At 35.5% G+C, this 13,842-nt stretch overlaps 1 pseudogene; it reads left to right on the top strand.

The window, feature by feature from the left end:
• Nucleotides 1-356: 356 nt before the first annotated feature.
• LOC145009388 (protein AMEIOTIC 1 homolog) lies at nt 357-1,820 on the top strand (annotated as a pseudogene).
• Nucleotides 1,821-13,842: the final 12,022 nt, after the last annotated feature.

Genomic DNA, 13,842 nt, shown 5'->3' with positions numbered 1-13,842 from the left:
ATCTAAATTAACCCTTGTATTTGTCTTATATATACGTGTTGTTCATACGGATGACAATATCTTAATGAGTTCATGATAGTTTGTCCGAAACCTTCGCCTTTTACCTTAAACATGGAGACGAGCGTACACACAAAGGGATTTTGGATTTTATAAACGAGAGTTTAGGTTTTTAAATTAAATTGATGTTTTACCTTAAACATATCATGATGAGCATGCCTAATACTATTGTTTTTTTCGTATTACAATAAGAAATTTGCTTTTTCTGTTTCTGAAATCCGTATTGTTTTTTTTCTTCTCTATCGTCCTTTATCACCGAGGAGAGATGTAATAAAAAGCATTAATGGGTGCAAGAGATAATGAGCTTGAAAAGGCAAGAAATAACCAGCGTACTAGACGGAGCACAAGCACATATATCACCTTTGGCCAGACAATTCCTACTTTAAAGGAAATGTATAATTTCAAACTTATCCTTTTAGCATATAAGACCAACCATATACAGACCACGGTGGGTATTGTGGTCTAGCAGGCCACGACCATGGTCCGTGCACACTAGCCCGAACCATCGTGGTTCTCCGTGCTCATGGTCTTCAGTGGTGGGCATCAAAAATCGAAATGACCAATGGAGTTGGATTGCTCATTTGAAGAACAGAAACAGAGAAAATGAGCGCATGCGAGCTGGGTATTTTTGTTGGGGAATTAGACATAGTTTGTAAGTCTTGACAACTTTTATCCCTGAGATATAGTCCATTGATAGAAAGCACATCTGACCAGAAATCCTTTAGCATAAATAGTTTATAAAATGACAAAATAAACCTTGGATTTTTATTTCCTAATTATTTAAGTAATTTGATTTATTTAAATTATTATTATTATTATTATTATTATTAAATAACTTATTTTTATAATTAGTATTAAAAAAATTATATGTTTTTGATGTAATTTTGAATTAAATTTAATTAAAAAATGAGGTGGAGTTGTGTGTTTAGTGGTAGGTATCCCATATTTAGTGGTAGAGAATGTGGTGGTGATGTGGCACCCACCACTATAGTGGTTAGTGGTGAGTATAACGAATGACCTAATACAGCTAGATCCAAACTATTTCTTTCAATTCTTCCTTTCCCGATTATCGATAATGGCTTCTCGTTATTTCATGTGTGAAGCGGATGAAAACCAAGAAGAAGAGGTCCAACCAGGCTCCATTTACGAGATCTACCATAAAAACCTTCCTCCTAGAACTCATCTTCAGCTGAGATCTGTTCATGTTATTATGGTAATCAATCACTTTGTGAATCATTGACAAATAAAATTGTTTTATTGATGGGATTTAACTATGTTTTCCTCTGACTGATTGATAATGATCATTTTCAGGTGAGTGACAAACAGATTTGAACGTCGCGATTAATTATCCGAGCATTCTGTCATTACGAAGATGTATCCTGCTTTAGATGAGATGTTTGTAATGGGAGTAAAACTCACCAACAAAGTGCTTTTTAGGTAAGTTCCATCTCAAGAATTCGCCGAGAAGAAGCATTTGCAGAATTTCTGGCTGGTTAACCCAAACACTCTAGTCGGGTCGGGTCATGTTGCTATTAAGATTAAAGAGATCGAATTGGAGAAGGAGTTGAAGAACAATGCAATGGTAAGGTGGGGTGTAAGAAGACAAGTTATATTTATTGGAAGACACAAAGATACGAGCAAAACAACCCAGTCTTCTTCAAGCTTCATTCATGGCAAAGATAAACTAAAAAAATGAGCAATATGTTAATGGTAGATATGAGGAAGAGAAGGAAGTTGATGATGAAGTGAAGGGTGATGATTAGGTTGAAAAAAACAAGAAAATTTCAAAAATAAGCGTGTGAGACAAGTATGGCTAGCAAATAAAAAGGGAAAATAATGGCTATAGACATTTTTTGGGGTTGAATTCCAAAACATAGACATAAAAAATTGGATTTCCAGGTATAGACATGGGTTCCGTAGAGGTAAGCTTCGCGAAGGGGCGTAATCACTTACAAGCAAGGTGGGTCCTAAGACCCACCTAATTTTTTAATATTATATAGTATTTATATAGGAAAAAAAATAAGAACTATCTTTAAAAAAAATTAGGAACTACCTAATACTATTTGGTAGAATAATAAAATAAATAAATAATAAAATAATGACGGACTTATATTTAAATTTCAAAGCAAATGGTTAATACATTCAAAACTTATCACACATGAAAGATAAAGAGAGAGTTGAAGTTGTTTGATGTTATAAAAATAACTTATGAATGGTTATTAGGAAATTTAAAAAACAACACAATTCTTCTCATATTGTTGGTCGTGCAAAATGGTTGTTGCAAACGAACTTTTTAAAAAAGAAAGAGATTCGGTCGTGCAAAGTCGTTGTTTTTTTTGTTGCAAAAATAAGGTTTTAGGGTTGAGTAGAGTGATTTTACTAGTTTTTAGCAGTTTTTACAAATCGATCGTTTTTTATTGGTTCGACCCGACCCGATATATCATATATAACGTTGACTCTTTGGTTTTTCCGTCTGCACTTAATTAGGAATCACGTGCAATTCTATTCTAGATTCGCCACTGGCTCTGCGGAATGACAAAATCGTAAATAAATCAAGGTATTAAAAGAAACCTCAAGATCAATTCCACTGAGCTACCTCCGAGTAATGAACTCATTCCGTGAAGATAGCTCCGGTGAATGGATCTTCAGATTTTTTTTTTTTTCATATCGATTCTTCGTGGTTTATACTCATTCTCCAACTAAATATTTTCAAGAAAAGATTAGTGATAATATGGTTTGTTCTTGACAATATTTGAAATGAATGTGAAGTAGAAAGAATTAGTCTGTTAATCGAAGATCTTTACATAAAAGAATTATTGAATGAGAATTTTTTTTTCTAAAGATCCATTCCTCGGAGATAGCTCCGCGGAATGGATCTTAAAGTGTTTTTTTAATACCCTGATTTATTTATGATTTTATCATTCCACGTAACTACAGTTCGGAGGAATCCATGTCTATATTTTGGAATTCAATCCCAAAAAATTGTCTAAAACCGATATTTAGCCATGAACAAGTGCAAGAAATTAGGGCTCATTAGAGACCCCACAGTCAAAGGAGAGGTATCTAGCGGCGGAGCTCAGTCTTCTAGAAGCTATGAAAGAGAAGAACGCGATGATTGGGAATCCGATTACGAGACCCGCGCTTAGAGTTGAAGTTCAAAAGAGGAAAGATCACACTGGTAGCTTAGACCATCTTCTGAAAATCGTGGCAAACAAGGTGGCGCCTGGTGGAAATTTAAGGCTTCGAAGGTCACATAATACTGATGGTGCAATGGAATATTGGCTTGAAAGTGCTGATCTTCTAAAAATTAGGAAAGACATCGGAGATAGAGATTCCTTCTGGACTCCCCCGTGGTTGGAATCCCGGTGATTCTCCTATCTAGGATCCGATCATGGCAAAAGAACTTAATCATCTCAAAGAAGAAGTTCCAGACATCAAAACGTATTAAATTTAATGGATTTATTTGACTAAAGTATAATATGTTAATTTACTTAATTTACGTTTGTTAATTGATAGGGAGTTTTTATCCAAGAAGCTATTTGAGGAATAAATAGCAAATCTTAGAAGCTAAGACCATCTCCAATGCATCCCATTGGAGATGGCCTAAGAAGAACATGATGGGCATTGACTTGAAAGGGTAACGAACTTTTGACTTTGTTCACATTTAGTCACTAAACTTTTTTTTCGTTATGTATTTGCCATTAAACTATTGAAACTGTTCACATTTTACCCTTATGACCGGCTGTTTCCAGTCATAAGGGTAAAATGTGAACAGTTTCAATAGTTTAGTGGCAAATAGATAACGAAAAAAGTTTAGTGACTAAATGTGAACAAAATCGAAAGTTCGTTTCCCTCAAAAAAGTTCAATGGCTAAATGTGAACAAACTTCCTATTGTATTATGTTTTAACAAATTATTTATTTTTGTTTAATTGTAGCAACATTTGTTGATGAAGAAATCTATGAAATAAAAAAACAAAATGTAACATCCGGATTTCCGGGTATCATAATTTAAGTATTTTTCTTTTGAGTTAAGAAGAGAGACTCGACGAGTTAGTGCCTCAACTCATCGAGTAAGGTCACGACTGATGCTTCGGATTAATGAATGGACTCGACGAGTCGGTGAGGCGACTCGACGAGCCCGCGCTGTTGGCAGAAACCCTAAATCTTTGGGCCCGAGCCATATTTAAAGGCACTTATGGCCTTCAATTGCGACTACCTTTCCCATAAGTGAGAACCCTAGCGAGCTTGAGTGTGTAGAATGAGAGGAAGAGCTATCTTGAGCTTTTTGGTGTGATTTTGCAAGAAAGGAGAAGAGTTCCAGCAAGAGGGACCAAGGAAGGTTATTGTTCTAAGTTATTCAAGCAAGGAGCTTCATTCCGAGGTACAAAAATGAACCCCTTTCCTTCCCTATTGTGTAGATTCCATTTTGGGGTTAGGGCTTGAATCACTTCATCTTTAAGGTTTTGAATGCCTCAAACACCTTTTGCAACTTTGTGTTATAGATCTGGACCCTTCTAGGTCCAGAGAGTCAAGAATATGAAGCTTTAGTAGAGTAAATGTTAAGGTTTGAAGTTAGGAATCTAGACCCTTCTGGGTCCAGAGAGCCGAGAATATGATACTTTAGTAGAGTAAACTTGGGGTTTGAATTTAGGAAGCATTTATGGGATTTTTATGGTATATATAATTACTTTCATTTTACACATAGATATGAAGTATTTTATATAAATTACGTGCTATGTGTTCATATTATTTGAATACTTGTTGTCTATGCTTGATGAACGATTTTATACATGTTTTAAAAGATTTAAACGGTATATTTATTATATATCTACAAATATGTTGTGGATGAAACATGGGTAGATGAAATAATTGGTGTGTGATGAAATAAAATGATGAGAGATAGGTGATGATAATTAGGTAAATAGATGATGATGAATAAGTAACGTAGGATGAAAGGAGATATCATAACCTTAACCAGCAATGTGGCGATATAGTCATCTACCAAAGTATAGATGGCGACCACAGACTATTCTAAACAACCCAGTGGAAAAATCAGCAGGCTCATAACCTATAGGTGATAAATTACAAGTTCAGGCGATGTTGTAACTACATATTCATGCGATGATACTCTAACCCCTTACTATGAATTACGAGTTCAGACGATGTTGTAACTACGTATTTATGGGATGTCACGAATTCCGCATGTCAAACCAATGGTTATAATTCACATCAGTGAGAATGGTTCACTTTTTTGTAAAACCAAAATCAGATTGGAAAATTTGATTTTTTTATTTTGGAAAATATCAAACCATTGGTTTTTTATTTCGGTTTCGGTTTTTTGTTTTTTTTTAAATATATTTTCAGGATTTTGTTTTTTTTTTGTTTGTTTTTTTTGTTTGTTTGTTTTTTTTTATTTCATAGATTTCTTCATCAACAAATGTTGCTACAATTTTACAAAAATAAATAATTTGCTAAAACATAATACAAGAGGAAGTTTGTTCACATTTAGTCATTGAACTTTTTAGAGGGAAACAAACTTTCGATTTTGTTCATATTTAGTCACTAAACTTTTTTTCGTTATCTATTTGCCACTAAAGTATTGAAACTGTTCAAATTTTACCCTTATGACCGGTAACAACCAGTCATAAGGGTAAAATGTGAACAGTTTCAATAGTTCAATGGCAAATAGATAACGAAAAAAAATTTAGTAACTAAATATGAAAAAAGTCGAAAGTTCGTTACCCTTTCAAGTCATTATCCCTAGTTTTTTTTTTTTTTTTTTTTTTTTTTTTTTTTTTTTTTTTTTTAAATTTTATTTAGAGCATTATTTGTGTGTATTAAATTAACAGGCTTATTAATTATGGAGTTGATTTTTCAAAGAATATAAAGGACCAAGATGAAAATAAAGCTATTGTGGTTTCTGAAGGTGTTGACACAAGTCCAAAGCAATTGACCAATTTTTGTAATTCTTTGCTTCCTTCCGAGTCTGATGTAGATGACTCACGTGTGTCAAGCGTATACAACTTTTTTTACACTTTAATTTCTGCAAATCTTTCCTACCTTATTTACTCATGTTTGTTTTATTATATTTTTGGTAGGAAGAATGCATGAAAGAAATGCCGGTCAGTTTGAAGAAGGTAAAGGTGAGTCATACCCATGCATGATTTAAATAACTATTAAAATAAAACAGTATACTATATCTTTTAAGATTATTATGTGGCCGTCTTTTTTGGGGGTTTAGCTTTCAACAGATGAATCTTAAAAGAAAAACAAGAAAACTAAAATATTTGGCATAAGACGTTTTTTGATAACATGTGGAGTAGTAAGAAAAAAAAATTAGAAAATTTGGTTACTCAATGTAATTTGTATAGAAAAACTTGAAGTAAACCACTTGGGTTGTGGTGACTTGGTAAGACATGTGGAAGATATGGTGGATAACCTATTGACCCATGTTCAAATCCTGGCACCACTCAGCCCTTGTGGCCATGGAGGTTCGCCTGCAGTGACTCCAGCGCATGAGGCAAAGCTTTATGTTTGCAGCGGGGGATTAGTCGGTGCGCGAAAGCTGGCCCGGAAACCATCGTTAGGAAGTTCCCTTTCCAAAAAAAAAAAACTTGAAGTAACTATTGCTCAAAAAATAGTTAAAATAGATCTGTTTTTAACATCTAAGTAAATATGAAAATGACTTCAACGGTAAATTTTCTTATTCTTTTCCTAAATTTGAATTTCTTTAATTAAATGCTAAATGATCATCAAGTTTAATTATTTAAAACAGTTATAATATACTTACTTTAGAGTTATGCGTTTAATATCTTCTGAGATTATTAAGAGGTCGTCTATTTATTTTCTTGTTTACTTAATTAGCTTTCCATAGAAGAATCTTAAGAAACAAGAAAAAGAAAATATTTGGATATTGATTAGTTGATTTAGATATATTGTTTTTTTTTTTAAATTGCAAACTAACTAATTACTCCTAAATAATCATCTATATCTCTACTAAGACTTAAACCCCTGACATCTCATATGAGGTGGTCACTCGATACCGCTAGGCTATTGTCCCTTTGGTGTTTCCTTCGTAATTAATTGCAGCGTTTTCTTCTTAGACTTAATAATTAGATATTTAAAGTGCTACACGATTAGAAAATTTTGTTAATCATTACATTTTTTTATATATAAAACTTGAAGTAATTGATCATAATACTTAAATTAAAATAGAGCTGGACTTGGATAGTACAAGGATATTAATATGCAAATTATCATTTTTAGAACAAAAAAATATACAACATGCATATTTCAATTCGAGTAAAAGTGATTATAAAAAAAACTTATTTGTGAAATAAAAAGGTTTTATAGGTATATAATGGAGGTACGATCGATGGATGGTAGAACATACATGTGAATGTAACATATATAGCATAACATTTATTTATGAGTTCATTTCCAATTTGCTATTTGTCTACATTATGATACGAGGCAATTAACACTGAAAATATGGTATAGCATTATAATATTAATTTTTTCAAGCGAATAAAATAAGTTGTATTAGTTTTTTAAACCTAAGCTTTAAAAAAATTGTTTATTACCATGAGCTTTTATCATATTGATATGAACCTATATATTTTCAATCAAGTATAAATTGAAAACTCATAAAATACAAAATTAAAAAAAACACTTTATTTTGAAAAAAAAGTATTTTATCATAATAATAATCCAAATTTTTACTATTAAGCTGGGTTCACTTCCGTCTTCAATACCTTGGAGATGCATCACGCGTCTTGTGATCATAAGAGACAATTTATAGATATGCTCTTCGTTAGGCCAATCCACACCAAACCATATATTGGCGCTCTAACTCTCTTTACAAATTAAACCATCTTTTTTTCTCCATCATTCTCCATCGTTCTCTCTCCATCATTCTCTCTCAACGCAAACACTCTCCTTAGTTGTTTCATCATGGTTTTTCTTTCAGATTCACATTAATGGTTGATGCTTACGAGCGTTATAAGACATTGCGCATCATCAACGTCAACCACGAGGAGAGAGATTTTCCGACGATATGCAGGGACATGGGAAACTTCATGCATGCATTTGGTTGACTTCCAGAGAATGTGCAACATAGGCTTATCCAATATATTCGTCAAGTATTTCATGAACGGAGTTTGAATAGTGTTGACGAGAGCTAATTATAGTATGATTGTGAATTGATCTCCTCCACCTATTTCTTGTTGTACATTCCGTTAATAGAGGCTAGTCATTTAAGAAGTACCATAATTACCATATTGTAATTGTAATACCCTTATATATATATTCTTGTAATACGTTCATGAAATAATGCACTAAAAATTGATCCTGCATCCTGAACCAATTCTTGATGGTATCAGAGCAGGACCATACGAAAACACCACAAACTTAGTAGCCTAATCGAATTGGGTCTATTTCATGGGGAAAAAGATCCTTATGTCATTGTTCAAAACGTACAGGATGCTCTATTTCCCATTGGAATTATCCTCGATGATTCGAGTTACCCTTTGTGGTCTTAGTTGATGGAGATGCGCATCAGAGCAAGGAACAAATCTGGATTTCTCACTAGGAAAAGTTTGAAAACCACGGATGAAAAACTGCTAGAAAACTGGCTTATCGATAACAATCATGTCAAAAGTTGGCTTATCGATTCGATGAGCCCCTTCTTGATTTAATGATTCATTAAGCTCCAGACGGAGAAAAAGATTTGGGAAGCAGTTACAAAAACCTTCTACGATGGTTCTGATGAAACTCAACTTTTGAGCTAAAACGAAGATCGTTCACGACTCGCCAAAACAGTAGACCTTTGCCCACCTATTATAACGAACTAGTCAGCACATTTCAAGAAATCGATACTCGCATTACAACCCAAGAAGAAAGTGTGGCACAAATCGTATCAGGTTATAAAATTCTGGCCCGCCTTTGTGTTCACATCTTTCTCGTTGGGCTTGATCCCGAGTTCAATCATGTAAGAAGTGAAATCCTACGAAAAGACCCTCCTCTCAACCTTGAATCTTGATATGCCTATGTTCGAAGAGACCAAAACCAAAGAAATACCATGAAAGAACCGAAAGTGGAAGTTGATGGAATGGTACACATGGCTGCCAGGAACCTATTTCAGAAGGGTAAAAATTCAAACAACAAGGGAAGCTCTTTTACATGCACCCACTGCGGAGAACGACACTGAAAGCAACGATGCTATGAGATCATTGGATATCTGGAGTGGTGAGATTTCTCGAAGAAGTCCCGGAAAAAATAGGCCAAGCAACAGTTACTACCTCCACCAAAAACAAACAAGTTGTCCTGATTGTTACACATACTGAGCATGTGAACTATTCTCCACACACTGGTATGTCTACACATAATTCTACTAGTGATGATAGTTTGATCATTGACACAGGAGCGACTGATCATATGACAAATGATCCATGTAAACTTGTATCAATGTACTCTCCAAAACAAACCAAGATTCGCATAACAAATGGAGGAACTGCTCATGTGACTGGTGAAGGACCAATACAAGTATATGCATCTATGAATCAAGACATAGTTCTTGTGGTTCCCTCTCTATCATCTAACCTCCTATCTATATCCCAAATTACAAAAAGGTTGAATTTTTTTGTATCATTTTGGCCTGATGAATGCATTTTCCAGGACATTTCTTGGCTATGGTACTAAGCGGGGGATATTGAAACATCCCAAAAATACGGTCCAAAAAATTCATTTTAAATCATTAAATAAACCATAAATAATAACTCATCATATAAAAATCATAAGTGGTGTATCTCAAAATATCATAAACATATGTCAAAACATATCAGAGTAAAAACATCCCAGGCTAAATAATGGTATGTACACTGCAGTCATCCCGAGCTTTTCCCCTTGTTATTGGAAGAACCTGAAACCAAAACTGAAAATTGTAAGCACGAAGCTTAGTGAGTCTCGCCAAGCTACCACATACTATACACATAATCACATAAACCGCCCCCCTGTCACGGGATGACTCTTACGACTAGTCTATCTCGTGTGCCACTTAGTTTTTCTTCAACTAAGTAATGCTACTTCAACGATCTTAAATGTATTAACGAAATCGGAAAACAAGAGACTAACACTTCAAGAATACAAAGAGTGTTTGTATTATAAGGAACTCAAGAGATCACAATGACTTCTCGATGGTCTCTACAAATGAGACCTCCTTCCTATTTATAAGGACATTACACCTCCTCATGGGAAGTTTCTAGGTCCCGTATATTATCGACTATTCTAGAGTGTTCTATCAATATCTACATTATCTTTACAAGACTCAATATTATGGTACATTATTCTATAATGTTCTAGATATCTCTAGGATGTTATGATATTATCCAAGTTATTCTTGCAATATCTAGCATTTTCTAGATCGTTCTTGAGTCTTCCGAGTCATTCTACTTTCGTATAGTGTCGTCTTGTTTATTTCGGAGACTCCTCATGTATTCTTTATTGTTCTAACATTTTCTAAACGGTCCCGGAGACTTCCAGAAACTTTTTCTGTGACACCCTCCCCCACTTAAACCCTTGACGTCCAAGTCAAGTCTTTTATACATATGTTTCGATCTTGTCACGGAGCTACTTTGTGTCTTTTCTTTTTCTCCAAAGTATCTCTTCGAGTAAGGCGTGATTTTATTTCTCAACGTACCTTGAATCCTACTTCCTCTCTCAGCCTCGTAAAATCTTGAATAAATCTTCAAGTGGGATATCGACCCTGTTCCTTCTAATGTGTCTCGTTTACTCGAACTTCCCTTTTTGGCTTCATATTCTCCTTGATCTTATTACTCTGGCCATAACACATGTGCATACTTCCTTCTCTCTCGGGGCCTTTATGAGACTTCAAAGTTTAAAGGTGTGACATCCCCAAAATCACGGCCAGAAAAGACCGGTTTTGTTTATACTTTATTTCAAAATCAGAGTTATCTTTTAATAAAAGGGTTGCGAAATTTTTCCCAAAACAATAATATGATAAAGATTTATCAAAAGCATTTCCATAGAAATGTATTTCATTAAAAGACTCGGGATGTCATGTTCGTACAGATCAAAAGTATAAACAGTACAATATAAGCCTTACTACATTATTTCATATCTACAGGCCTATATCCGTAATCCCTCGTCCAAAACATCACACCTATGCTCATGCACCACTACATAAAACTGAGTGGGTCAGGCTTTGGAGCCTGGTGAGCACATAGGGTTTTCAACCCACAATAAATAAGTTTATTAATTTCATCAATCAACAATAACCCGATTACCCGTTCCCGTTATCCTCACTTTACGTCCCTAAACACCTATGATAAGGGACCTAGCCTAAGGATCATCATCGGGACGGACACTACTGCTAAGGGGATTCCTCGGCAATAAATGTCCTAATAGGCAACCATGTGGGGGATGGAGTACACCAGTGAACACATCATTCACAACACCTACAGGTTGCGAGCCTGCTAGTGTTCCACTGGACTGTCTAGAAGAGTCCGTGGTCATCATCTATACTCCGCTAGATGACTGGATCAACAACAACAACATTGAGGCCTCTCATCATTTTATCACACATCGTCTTATTACATCTACCCATGTTTTACCCCAACATTTTTGTAGATATAAAATACATATACAGTTTAAATCATTTAAAACTTGTATAAAAACATTCATCCAGCAGAGATAACAAGTATACAGATAATATGCACACATAGCACGTAATATATAAAATACTTCATATCTATGTGTAAGATGAAAGTAACTATGCACTCACTTGATTAGGTGGTGACTCAGCACTCGGACAGCGCTTCGATACTCTCAAAATGATATTCCTTCGATAAAACCTAGTATCGATACCACTAGGGTTTAGTTTAACGATAACCGCGACAAATTAATTAGTCCGAGTATTATTAAGCGTTAATAATACTCGATATATCTCATAATAATAGCCCAAATAATTATTTTAAGGACCTAATAACATTCCTATAATTATTTGAAAGCTATATTAAAAATTGCGTAAGCGTAGCACACTTACAGCGAATTTTATCTAAAACCGGAACTTTAATTGGAGCAGCGTTTCAAAACCGAAAAACTCCTTTTTCTCGGGACTCCGGGAGCCTCGGGGCTTCCCTAGGGTGCTAGGGGTTTAACTAGGGCTTAGGGGTGGTTTGGGGTTGTAGAGACAGAAAGTAGTCAGAGAAAGAAGGTGGAAAGGTGTGAAAAATGGAGGCAGCCTCGGCCTCCTTTTATAGGCGCGAGGGCCTCGCTACGCTGGGTGTTCGGTAGTGCTACGCGGGGCGTAGCTCGGAGGTGGTTGCCAGCTTTGCACAGCTGGCTCGCACTCGGAAGAAGACCCGGATTAGACCGGAGGTACGTAGGGCGTACCCATCCTCGTACGCAGGGCGTATTGCGAAGGGCGTGTCACAATCCGAAGCGAAGACCGTGGGCCGCAAGCGACGGCTGGGGTTGTGCCACGTCATCAACTTCGCAACAGGTTTCGCAATTTCATGCTTCAACTTTAAAAATTCGTAACTTTCGCATACGAGCTCCGTTTTTGACGTTCTTTATATCCACGAGAAGGTGGGAACGTACTCTACAACTTTCGGTTAGACTTCGTCGGCTAATTTTGGCTCGATTTTAAATTTTATATTATCAACGGGCCGGGATAAGATTGGTCCGTTAAATCCTTATAACTTCTTCATCCGACATCCGTTTTCGCCCATCTTTTTCTCGTTACGCTACTCTTAACGAGATCTTCGATTCTCGTTTAGGTCGTGTCGGATAAAAATCACTCGATCTAATATTCGAATTTCGGGTTGTACACTGCTATTCCGAAATTTCGATAAATCATAACTTCTTCATACGAAGTCAGATTTGGGCGTTCTTTTTATCGATGTTCTTAATTTAACATATTCTACGACTTTCGTTTAGATCGCTAAGGCTAGATCTTGCTCTATTGTAAAATCATTATTTACGCTTTCCGGTATCGTGCCGGTTTTGTCGCGAAACTTTGACGGGTCATAAGTTCTCCGTTATAACTCGGATTTCGGCGTTCTTTATATGTACGGAAACCTTGAGACATATTATAAAACTTTATGTAGATATATCGGGATTATCTCACACTTTAATTTTGACGCTCATTTTTATTCTTTATTAATTATACATTTATAATTAAATAATAAACACATAAACACACATAATTCACATAATACTCAACTATTTCATCTTTATTACTTCAAAAAGAGTTACAAGAGTTGACCTAGACTATTACATTGACAAAAATGCTTAGCCCTGAAACCCGGGCGTTACAATTCTCTCCCCCTTAGGATGATTACGTCCCAGAATCATGCATCAGCAAACAGATGTGGACAGCGACTCATCATGTCATCCTCTGTTTCCCAAGTGAGATTCAGCCCATTCGAATGTTTCCATCGGACTAGCACTAAGTCGACCATCCTGCATCGTAACTTCTTAGTCTTATGGTCAACAATTGCCTTAGGCTCTTCGATCAGCCTTTTATTCTCATCCATCCTTAACTCTGAGATTGGAATTATGTTGGGAACATCTCCCATGAATTTCCTCAAATAACACACATGGAAGGTGTTATGAATACCATTGAGTTCTTCGGGTAATTCTAGCTTGTAAGCTTGATTCCCAATCTTCTGAAGAACTTTGAACGGTCCAATAAACCTTGGACTCAACTTTCCTCGTTTCCCAAATCGTATATGTCCCTTCCACGATGAGACTTTAAGCAAAAC

This window comes from Lactuca saligna, chromosome 8 (assembly GCF_052625555.1).
Source record: "Lactuca saligna cultivar CGN05327 chromosome 8, ASM5262555v1, whole genome shotgun sequence".
Taxonomy (NCBI): Eukaryota; Viridiplantae; Streptophyta; class Magnoliopsida; order Asterales; family Asteraceae; genus Lactuca; species Lactuca saligna.
Note: the sequence above shows the minus strand (reverse complement) of the source record. Positions and strands in the feature narration are given on the sequence as shown.